The sequence below is a fragment of the Physeter macrocephalus genome, chromosome 14, assembly GCF_002837175.3.
Source record: "Physeter macrocephalus isolate SW-GA chromosome 14, ASM283717v5, whole genome shotgun sequence".
NCBI lineage: Eukaryota > Metazoa > Chordata > Mammalia > Artiodactyla > Physeteridae > Physeter > Physeter macrocephalus.
In genome coordinates this window covers 111,585,179-111,592,955 of record NC_041227.1, presented here as the reverse complement: position 1 = coordinate 111,592,955, position 7,777 = coordinate 111,585,179, and the positions used below count along the sequence as shown (strand labels likewise).

The following is a 7,777-nucleotide window of genomic DNA, read 5'->3' as shown; positions in this document are numbered from 1 at the left end:
GCTACTACCCAAAGCAATCTACAGATTCAAAGCAATCTCTATCAAGCTACCAATGGCATTTTTCACAGAATTAGAACAAAAAAATTCACCATATGTATGGAAACACAAAAGACCCCGAATAGCCAAAGCAAGCTTGAGAAAGAAATACAGAGCCGGAGGAATCAGGCTCCCTGACTTCAGACTATATTACAAAGCTACAGTAATCAAGATAGTATGGTACTGGCACAAAAACAGACTTATAGATCAATGCAACAGGATAGAAAGCTCAGAGATAAACACACACACATATGGTCACCTTATTTTTGATAAAGGAGGCAAGAATACACAATGGAGAAAAGACAGCCTCTTCAATAGTGGTGCTAGGAAAACTGGACAGCTACATGTACAAGAATGAAATTACAACACTCCCTAACACCATACACAAAAATAAACTCATAATGGATTAAAGACCTCAATGTAAGGCCAGACCCTATAAAACTCTAAGAGGAAAACATAGGGAGAACACTCTATGACATAAATCACACCAAGATCCTTTTTGACCCATCTCCTAGAGAAATGGAAATAAAAACAAAAATAAACAAATGGGACCTAATGAAACTTAAATGCTTTTGCACAGCTAAGGAAACCATAAACAAGACAAACGGCAACCCTTAAAATGGGAGAAAATATTTGCAGATGAAGCAACGGACAGAGGATTAATCTCCAAAACATACAAGCAGCTCATGCAGCTCAATATCAAAAAACTCAATCCAGAAATGGGCAGACGATCACTTGATTAAGGTGGTATCTTCCATATCTCTCCATTGTAAAGTTATTTTTCCCCCTGGTAATTGATAAATAATATGTGGGGTGAAAATTCTGGATCAGTGAATATCCTACTTTCAAACAACTCTTCACCCAAGTGTTCATCAATGCTAATCCTTGTCTGAATTGATTATTACATTAATAGTTGCAAAATAAACTGGACAGCTACATGTACAAGAATGAAATTACAACACTCCCTAACACCATACACAAAAATAAACTGATAATGGATTAAAGACCTCAATATAAGGCCAGACACTATAAAACTCTAAGAGCTAATGAAACTTAAATGCTTTTGCACAGCTAAGGAAACCATAAACAAGACAAACGGCAACCCTTAAAATGGGAGAAAATATTTGCAGATGAAGCAACGGACAGAGGATTAATCTCCAAAACATACAAGCAGCTCATGCAGCTCAATATCAAAAAACTCAATCCAGAAATGGGCAGACGATCACTTGATTAAGGTGGTATCTTCCATATCTCTCCATTGTAAAGTTATTTTTCCCCTTGGTAATTGATAAATAATATGTGGGGTGAAAATTCTGGATCAGTGAATATCCTACTTTCAAACAACTCTTCACCCAAGTGTTCATCAATGCTAATCCTTGTCTGAATTGATTATTACATTAATAGTTGCAAAATGACACTTTCTTAATTCTATCATTCCTATTGCATTTATTAGCTGACATTTTTCTATAAAGAAGAGCTCTCCCCCTTTTCATTTTGAATATCATTATGAACTCATGTGCTTTTTTAAAAATTAATTATGTTGTACCTTATTATAATGGTAATGTTATTCTTTGGAATGTTCCTTTTGTCCAGATTTGGCCAATGCCATCTCTGTTATTGTTTAACCACACGTTGCTTTTTTATTACTAGAATAATTTCTAATATATTACTACTCACAAATAGGAACTCAGAAAGGGACTCGAGAAGGTGCGGTCTTATTCAGAGTCTTCTTAGAAGTCTGCCTTCTTCCTGTGTACTCTCAAGCCAAAGTGAGGCTTTCGGGTTGGAAGGAGATACTTCTGAATTAAACTACAGATCAGTGTCACCCAATTCTAATCCCTATTCCCTTTATTCTAGGCATACCATACCTACTGCCATCCTAGTCCTTCTGCTGGGCACCTCTCTCCTCCTCTATATTTATTTACAACAGTCAAGAGCAGCAATTGGCCAACCGGCCCCTATCCAGTTCTCCAGTCCATATGCCCCAAGAACTCCTTTTTGCACTGGTCAGTGGTGGCCTTGGCCTACCTCTTCTACCTACTCAAGTAACTCTTTTACCACGAAATTAATTACCTGTGTTTCCATTTAGAGGATCTTACCTAGCCATATGGCCTGCTGCTTCTGCCAATTGAAAAATACTATTGATGTAGTCTGTAAGAGAGTCAAGCTGCGTTGTGACAGTGAATGCCTGACATACGTCTCACATTGTGGCAAGCCTCAATTGCGGGATAATTAATTTTTAATATTTAATTTAATTTTTTAATTTTTATTTTTAATCAATGATGATAAATTTTAAAATTAATGATGTAATTGCATTATTTTAATTCATTCATTAAGAGTTCCAGCTCCCTAAGTTTCTCAGAACTACCACAATGCTAAAAATCAGATTCTTGGTTACACTATTAAGGTAATAATAGCTCAGTTACATTGTTAGCTTAATAGTGTAACTGATCCACATAAGTAAAGGAGCAAGAGAAAGGAATGGAAGGGGGAAGGAAATTAACATTAATGGCCACATATCCTATACTGTGCTCTCCGCAAATCAGAACTTATTCATATAGTGCATCGCAGTTTGTAAACCGATGTTATATACATTAGGTCTCAAGTACACTTTGTCTTACAGGACAGGTGTAAATATATTTCTGTTTATTTTGTTTGTTTCTGCAATTTTATAAAGAGTACAAGTGATGCTGTTTTATGTCCTATTTGGAGACTGAGAGTTTCTGGTTCCATAACCAGATGCTGCTACCTAGCCCTTCTAATGGATGGGAGAGCTAGTTTATTCTTAGACAGTCCAGCTCTGAACTTGCTCTGAATCTCAAGCTTTTCTATCCATCAAACACTCAGGGGCTTTCAACTATTTTTCTATATATTAGATTTATTGGCAGTAACTTGAAGACTTCCAAAATGTGCTTTCATGCCCAGGGAGCTTGAATACAGGTCTCTTTCAGTGATCTAGAGCACATCATAAATAATAACACTTTGCTACTTATATAAAGACAATATTGCTGATTTTTCAACACAATTTTTATTTTTTTTGTCCGTGCCACACAGCTAGTGGGATCTTAGTTCCCCAACTAGGGATTGAACCCGGGGCAAAGCAGCGAAAGTGCCGTGTCCTAACCACTAGACCACCAGAGAACTCGCCCAAACAATTTATTTACTAATTATATTCCTCCCTTCTCCCCCAGAAGTGGCCAGAAAAGGCATTTTTAATCTCCTTTTCCAGGTGAGGGAAAAACAAGATCAGAGGTGTTAGGTGCTATGACCCTGGTGCCCCAGTCTCCTGTCCCCAGTTTGGGGCTCTCTGCAAGCCCTTACTCCTCCTTTCTCATGACCCTTCCCTCCTCCTTTGACGCTCACCAAAAATACTTTTAATCCTTTTGGAAGAGAAGCCCAGCTACACAATGGTACACATTACCTTCACACAGTCAGAAGCTTTGGATGGTTCCCCAATAAAGCTGGAAATATTAGAAGTAAAATGAAATGAAAGCAAAGTAATCATCGGACAGAAGTTGCTTTGTCCCTTCTGCATCTTAGGACCTCAAGTATTATTCCATTGATTTGTTGAACATTCTACATTGGCATACAATCTGGCAAATCTCTTAACTTATACTGCAGATCCCTGCCCAAATTTTAGCAAAGAGCCAGGGCGGACATAGTGTTTTTTTCTGTATAGAGCCTTCTGTTATGGGGGCTGGGATATATGGAAGCAGGGACTGAGCAAGGGACTCGGTGGGTGGGTGGAGAAGGACATGTCGCGATGACGACCTGTTAGCGGCGGTTGTTGTCGTGGTCATCTGTGACAGCAGCAAGAACACAAGCACACTGCAGAGGTGGAGAGAGGAAGCCTCACACTCCTCTGCCTCTGAGGCAGGACAGGATTGGGTATATGAATGTGAGGAGTCACAGTAGATCTGCAGAGAGCCCAGCTGAGTAGGGGAATATTTGTCTTCCAGCCTTGGCTTTTCTTGAGCAATGGCCCCTGGGAACCAGTGGAGTAATCCTGAATATAGTTACTATATTTCACGCTACCGAATTTTCTGAGTAGATAGCCACTTTTTCAAGAGAGATCTTTTTCACATTTTGTTGTTGCCAGTCATAGGCTTAAGTGTGGGTTTCTTTTTCTCCTACGTGGCATTCAAACGTTGACTGATTCCTCATTTATTTGGCTGTGGACTGACAAAAAGCTGTCCCATCAGTCTTCAATGATCAAAAACAGTCCCTTCTTTTTTGACAGATGAAGAAACATCTACAGGGAATGCAGGAAGATCGTTGATGAAGGTGTCAGAAGCCCGGAAGAAGAACAACAGCACCGCGCTGACTACTGAGTCAGAGAGGGCATCCTCAGATAAAGGTGCTGTCAGCTTGTCAGGCTTCATGAATGAGCAGCTGGACTTTAATAATAACAGTGATATTATCAGTGCACTAAATTACATACTGCCTTATATCTCAGAGGGAAATCTAGGAGGTGTGGAATCAACATTATTACCATTCATTCAACTTCTTTTTTCAAATACACAAGATGGAGATATGCCGCTGGGCCTTTTGAAAAACAATACAAGGAGCCCTCCTGTTAAACCTGTACGCAACAATTCAACTAACAAAAATAAATTGAGGAAACTCCATTTTCTTGAAAATCTGTTAGACGCAGAAACTCAAGAAAAAATTGATGAGGTTTAAAAGGAAGAGAAACCTGCCACGCGTACACATTCCAACCTTTTAAGTGCCATGTTTAAACACTACATCTTTCAAAAGAAATTGGAAACTACCCAACCACAGAAGGACAGCCTAGCAAAGATTGAGAGTACAGAGGAAAAGCGGTTGAGAGTGAACAGGATCCTCAAGGCCCAAGGGGCATACAGAAAATGCCCCTCAAAGCAGTGGGAGATGAGAGCGAAACAGAGGAAACAGAGGAAACTGTTGATGAGAGGAAACAGAATGCCCAGCCATCTGTGGCGAACACTGCCGAAGAAAGAAAGCTCAGGAGGCCATCCCCAAGAAAGCTGAAACAGCTTCTCATGGTGCCGAGGCCCAGGAAGCTGGTGGGAAAGTCCTCCAATGCAGAGTCTTCATTCATAAAGGAACCCAAGGCAGCAGGCTCCTCTTCCCTGAAACAGTACTTCAAGGGCAGGCCTTCTGCCTCCATCCCTCCAAAATCCCCATCTGGGGTTAAAAATAAATCAAAAGACTTATCCAACACTATTCGTGTTTTAGAAGATGCAAAGGCTAGAGTTAGAAATATTAAGGCCTTTGAACTAATCTGACATTCTGGGAAAAAATACATCTTCCATAAAATTAGGTCTCATCGGGTCCACAGAAAACCCAAAGTCAAAAGGAGTCGAAAGTTCAGAAAGAAAAGTTCACTCAATAGAATGATGCTTGCAAGCCCTCCGTTCTCTGTAGTGAGGAGTCTCATAAATTCCCCTCCACGAGAGGCTGTTTCATCTTCAGGAGAAGTGACTTCTCAGGAACATCCTTTTCCAGAATTATTTTCTCTTTCAGACCCTTCTACAGAAAACACTACTTCAGAAAACAATACTGCACAAAATGTTTCTGAAGAAATTATTTCTACAGGAAACTCCACTCTGCCAGGAGGAACCGGACCTGGAAACACTACCCATAGGAATGACTGCACTGCACACTCTACTGTTGTTGCAGACAGCAGTATGCCAACTGTTCAACACACCAGCGAAACACAATGGGAGCACCACAACACGGGCACTGAATTCTCCTCTAAGCCCACAGGCTTCACTTTCCCAGGGCTCACATCCCCGGGTGATCAAGTTGAAAGTCAGCTAAACCAGCAGCTACGTTCCCTCATCCCCAACAATGACGTGCGAATGCTTATTTCTCATGTTATCCAGGCTTCGAAAATGGACTGCTCGGAGACCCACGTGCAGCTGGCCTGTGCCAACCTCCTCTCTAGAACAGGCCTCCTGATGAAGCTTCTCAGCAAACAGCAAGAAGTAAAGGTGTCCAAAGCGAAATGGGATACGGACCAGTGGAAAACTGACAACTATACCAGTGAGAGCACAGAAGCCCAGAGTGAGCAGAAAGAGCAGGAGTCAAGTGAGGTGAGGATGACCCCTGAGACATGGGACCTGGACTGTTACTCAGTCTAGGACATGCCATTGACGTGCCCAAGCAGGAATACCACGGGCTCCTAGTCTGTATCTTATCTTCAGCCATGAAACTGGCTAAGACAGTGATCTCCCACTTTGCTCATTTAGAGAGTTTGCCACTATTCCTAGGGTAGACGAGAAAAGGACATAACACAAGAGAAATAAATTGCAGAAGAAAATGCTAATGATAAGATGAATAACATTAAATTTGGCTTGTTCTTATGGAAGCTACTCTCCTGAAAGGATTGGGTTTTATAGTAGTTTAAGAATAGTTAGCTATTGTTTAGAATAGGTTTAAGAATAGTTAGCTTTCATCCCCTCTATCTCCTTGTTTTTAAAAAATTGTTATTTATTTTTTTAGCTCACAAAAGAAGTTCCAGGATATGGCTATAACAACAAACTCATCTGGGCAATATCTGTAACTGTAGTAGTGACGATTTTGGTTACAATTCTCTGTCTCATTGAGGTAAGGACAATAATTAATTCAGATTCAGAACCCACAAACTGAGAATCAAAGCCACCTTTCCACCTACTACTACTTGATTCTTCTCTTTAGTCATGAGGACTGAGATACACTTTGTGCTTTTACTGAAAATTATATTCCCAGGATTTTTTTTTCTTTTTGTTTTTTTGGCTGCATTGGGTCTTCATTGCGGTGCGCGGGCTTCTCATTGCGGTCGCTTCTCTTGTTGTGGAGTACGGGCTGTAGGCAGGCGGGCTCAGGAGTTGTGGTGCACGGACTTAGTTGCTCCGCAGCATGTGGGACCTTCCCAGACCAGGGATCGAACCCATGTCTCCTGCACTGGCAGGCAGATTCTTAATCACTGGGCCACCAGGGAAGTCCCCACAGGATTTTTAAAGGAACTCCACTCCAAGGAGATCTCTGTGGAATTAGATCCATGATAAGAAGCCATTGGACAATTTTGACAAGTTAAGTTTATAAGAAGGCCAGAGTTGACATGATAGTAAAATTTCTTCAACTCAAAACACTATGCTGATTTGATGTACTCACCAGTCACTCTCATTCTACTGTTGATTTCTTTCCTTGTTGGCTGAAGTGATGAGAGATATAGGATCTCCATACTCATGGAGCTATCAGTCACCCTGGGAGGGCTAAAAGGACATGCCTAAAAGATAAAAGTGTGATCTCATCAATTCCTTAGGTTTACTTAGCAGCTTTCTTCTCCAGTGTGTTAAGAATTGTGTAGATATGTTCCATTAAAACACTGCAAGTACAATCCTGCAGCAGGTTACTCTAAAGTGTGTCATATTTATAGTAGCCTCTTCCTGGAGCTAGCCTGTTTACCTTTTGTTCAGTTCCATAACGGTTTATTACTTTTCCCAACAGGCAGTTGCTAACATTAAAAGAGTGATTTTAATAAGCTGACAATCTTGATTCTACCCTATGAATCCAACCTACTTTGTTTACCTTTTCTCTTGTAATGGCAGCCCTCCATTCCAGCCCAAGCAGCTCCTCACTATACGCTAGTTACACCATACCCATTCCTACTTTTGTCTGTGCCTTTGCCCATCTAAAATTCCTTTATTTTGCTTTGCCTGTGGAAGTCCTATGAATCTCTCAAAAGCCAACTCAAGTTCAGATATCTTTCTCCATA

At 40.7% G+C, this 7,777-nt stretch overlaps 1 pseudogene; it reads left to right on the top strand.

The window, feature by feature from the left end:
* The first annotated feature begins 2,015 nt into the window (after positions 1 to 2,015).
* Positions 2,016 to 7,777, top strand: part of LOC112061856 (leucine-rich repeat-containing protein 37A2-like) — a 10,035-nt pseudogene continuing 4,273 nt past the window's right edge.